The sequence below is a fragment of the Vicia villosa genome, linkage group LG4 (genome assembly GCF_029867415.1).
Source record: "Vicia villosa cultivar HV-30 ecotype Madison, WI linkage group LG4, Vvil1.0, whole genome shotgun sequence".
NCBI lineage: Eukaryota > Viridiplantae > Streptophyta > Magnoliopsida > Fabales > Fabaceae > Vicia > Vicia villosa.
The window spans coordinates 22401441-22405451 of NC_081183.1; the positions used below are offsets into that span (position 1 = coordinate 22401441).

Below are 4011 nucleotides of genomic sequence, written 5' to 3' on the forward strand. Positions count from 1 at the left end.
TAGAATGGTATAAAAAATAAGTGGCTTTGTAGAGTGATAGGTACGTCGGAACAGAATCCAGAACAGTCTATTTTAGACCCATTTCCCACCATTACCTCAAAATTGGGAATATATTTGCTTGGGGTTTGAAGATGGTGTGCAATTCGAGGTTGTAGAATATTATGGGTACTGCCAGTATCAATTAAAACTGACACTAATAACCCATCAATTAATCCGTGAAATTTTAAAGTTTTGGGGGAAAACTGGCCATTCATAGCTTGTGGGGACAATTGGAAGTAAGTTTCAGCATTGTTCGGTGGAGGAAGGTCAACAGTTTGGGGTTCAGGAGTATCAAAAGTATCATTTGAATTCAATTCATCTTCCACCATAAGTAGTAGGAACTTTCCAGCTATACATCTATGCCCTGGTATGAATTTTTTGTCGCAGTTGAAACACAGACCTTGGGCTCTGCGTTCAGCTTGTTGGGCAGGGGTAATTCTTCGGATAGGTAAACGGTTTGGTTGGTTTGGAGCGGATGGGTTTGGTTTACTTGGAAAAGGAAGAGAGACGGGCTTTTGGTTAGTTGAGTGGAGTGATTGGGTTTGGGAAGAAGTGTAAGGGGTTTTAAATTTGGGTTTAGAATCTTTAATTTTAGCTTCAATGAGTTTTGCCAACCCAACTGCATGGGAAATAGATTGAGGCCTTTGAACCGCTAATTCATTGCGAATATCCGGAATCAACCCCGAAATGAAACAATTAAGAATGGCATCCGGTGGTAAACCGATGACCCGGTTACAAACCTTTTCAAAATTGGTTTGGTATTCAGTAACCGATCCATACTGTCTAAGTTTAAATAGTTGGGCTTGGTGATTTTCATAGGTGGAAGGCCCAAATCGTAACTCGGAAGCCCTAACGAAAGAATGCCAATCCGAAAGTTCACTACTTTGGAACATCCATTTATACCACCCAAGTGCATCCCCTTTCATATAGAAGGAAACCATGGGTAAACAATTTTCGTAAGGAATATTATAATATGCAAAAAATTGCTCAGCCTTGAAAATCCATTCTAACACATCATTGCCATCAAAAATTCCCAGCTCAATTTTGGGGGTACGGAAATGTGAGGAAGTCGTTGTATTTGGGGTCGGGTGTGTATGGGGAAAGGGGGTACGTATAAGTGTGTTGGAGTGAGTTCAGGTGAAGTCTCGTAGTATAAGAGGGTGGTTGTGTGAAGGCAGTAATAGGGAAAACGGTGGTATAAGGTTGTAAAGTATATAAAAATTGGCTTTGGAAGGGATGGGTTAGGGGGGTAGTGTGAATGGTATAAAGGCAAAATTTGTGGAGTGGATAGATGGGTGTGGACGAGTAAATGTAGGGGTGGGTTGGGGTGTTGGTCTATAGAGCTGAGTAGATGAAAAGGTGGAGTTGTTCAAATGAAGGGAAGATGTACCTGATATAGATCTAGCTGTTGTTGTAGAAGTAGATCTAGGTGTAAAAGTAGGTGTTATAGTTGGAACAGATCTGGGCGTAGCTGTTGTGGTAGGATTGGCTGTTGCAGCCGCTGTCGTGGAGGCAAATTGCTGCATCATTAAAGCTGTTAGAGCTGCGAAATTACTATTCATGGCAGATTCCAAATTTGTGTGGTTGGTGTTGATTTGACCCAGCTGTAAAGCAATAGCTTGGTTATTAGCTTCCATAAAGGATTCAAGGTTTTCATGGGTAAGAATGAGGTTCTCGATACGCTGGTTTGTGGCTTGAAGGGTGTCATCGATGTCCTTGGAAGTGGGATTTGTTGGTTTGGGAGGCATGAGGATGGAGATGAAAGCACCAAATGATAGAAGGGTGCTGCTGCTACCAAGAGATTATGGTTTACTCAAAAGACAAAACACAAATAAACAAAATAAACATGATAAAATTTCTGCTTGGTTTTTAATTCAAGAAATTCATTTAAATACATCAGCTTTGCTGGACTGTGAACTCTAGGTCCTAAGGCCCGCTTGGAGGAAAAGTAAAATTAAACTTAAAATAGTTTCTCAAATAACATGTTTATCCCATAATAAAGTCTTGCTGCCATATGAGCCTTTTTGTGAATCTCTTGGGCCTGTCTTGCACTCTAACATTTTGTCATTTAACAGTGCTTTATATATCTTAGCCTGAATAAAATGAAAGTTGTTTAATTAATCAACAATTAATTAGAGAAATTAATTTTGAAGCGTAGTACTTTTTTAATTAATTTATATAATTCATAGAAACATAATTATTTGTTTAGCAAAGAAGAAATTGCATCATCTAGTGAAGATATTGCAACCTAAAAAGAAAATGGTGAGTGACAAGAAAAATAAAAGGAAATAATACATTTGCGCTTCTTTCTTTTTAATATTTTTTATCATTCATCATTTCATATTTGCAGTGTATTATCTTCTCTAGATGATGCAATTGTTCTTTGTTGAATAAATGATTATGTTTTTATGAAATATCTATTTTAATAATAAAAAAAAAAATGCTTATACTTTAAAATAAATTTTGTTCAATCCAAAATAGGTTGAACCCATTAGTGATAGAAGCTATATTAGATCTTTCCTCTATTTAAAGCTCCAACATGGAAAAAGTGATCCCTTACACCTATGCACTTGATTATAAGTCTCAACCAACCTAGAGGAAAAATATTTATTCTAATAACAAAGATAATAGACTGAAAATAGAATAAAAAATTATAGAGTAATTTTATTTTATCATTTGCTATTCTTTTTCAAATAACAAAAATATTTATTTCATCAAATTCAATTTATCATAACAAACAAAAAGAGAACTAATGCGACAACACTGACATAATACAGTAATAAGTATTTGAGTGGATCAAATTATTAGAAGGTTCCTAAAAATTAGGTTGAAGTTTGAGAAAATTACAAAAGAACCAACATTATAGTTGCAAATACATGAAATTATTTTTTTACCTTATTCTCAATATTAAAAACATTTACATATGCCTGCTATACACTTTGGCTTTCTGGGACGAATGCAAGTAGTCATTTTTATACGACATTCTTTATTAGAGTGGCATTTGAAAATTGCTGTGATGTGAAATTAAAAAAATATTAATAATAATAAATGAAGCTGTATATAAAATTAAGAAAATATTTTCAAAATAAATTGGAAAAATTGATCTTACTTACGACGATACCATCCGTTACAACCAAAAACATGAAAAGAAAAATAATTATGAAATTAAAAAATTTAGGAATATGTGCCATTTGTTCTCTCATTTGCATTTTGAAGTATACATTTATATAATTATTTTACAGGATGGAATTTATATTCTTCAAATTATAATTATTGGTTATGTCTCTTGATGGTTGTTAGAAATCATCATATATTTCAATAATAATATTCTAGTTTTTCTCGCCTTCCTTATTATAATAATTATTTTAATCTATAAACCCTAAACCCTAAACCCTAAACCATATATATATATATATATATATATATATATATATATATATATATATATATATATATATATATATATATATATATATATATATATATATATATATATATATATATATATATATATGAGGAGGGATCAAATTACACCCGAAGAGTTACACCACGAGTTACACTCGTTCAATAACTACATCTCGAATTAATATTTTATAAATTCAACCGTTGGATTGAAACATTATATCATATAGATCATACCTATAAAGTTTGAGCTTAATCTATAATGATTTACTATATCATCAAGATATCCAAAGATTAACGTCAAAATGAGCTTTCATATAACGTTAATTTTAATGTAATTCAATGACATAGTAAATCATTATAGATTAAACTCAAATTTTATAGGTATGATCTATATGATATTATGTTTTAATCCAACGGTTGAATTTAAAAAATATTAATTCGAGATGTAGTTATTGAACGAGTGTAACTCGTGGTGTAACTCTTCGGGTGTAATTTGATCCCTCCTCATATATGATATATATATATATATATATATATATATATATATATATATATATATATATATAT

General features: G+C 32.3%; 1 long non-coding RNA gene across 2 annotated transcripts; it reads right to left on the bottom strand.

The window, feature by feature from the left end:
- Positions 1-1886: 1886 nt before the first annotated feature.
- Positions 1887-3260, bottom strand: LOC131598966 (uncharacterized). Of its 2 annotated transcripts, XR_009282468.1 has the most exons (3): positions 3149-3260; positions 2934-3050; positions 1887-2132 (listed from the first exon to the last, which is right to left on the bottom strand). It is a non-coding gene; the product is annotated as an uncharacterized LOC131598966 (long non-coding RNA). The 2 variants fall into 2 exon arrangements; XR_009282467.1 differs by lacking the exon at positions 1887-2132 and having other exon boundaries at positions 2722-3050.
- Positions 3261-4011: the final 751 nt, after the last annotated feature.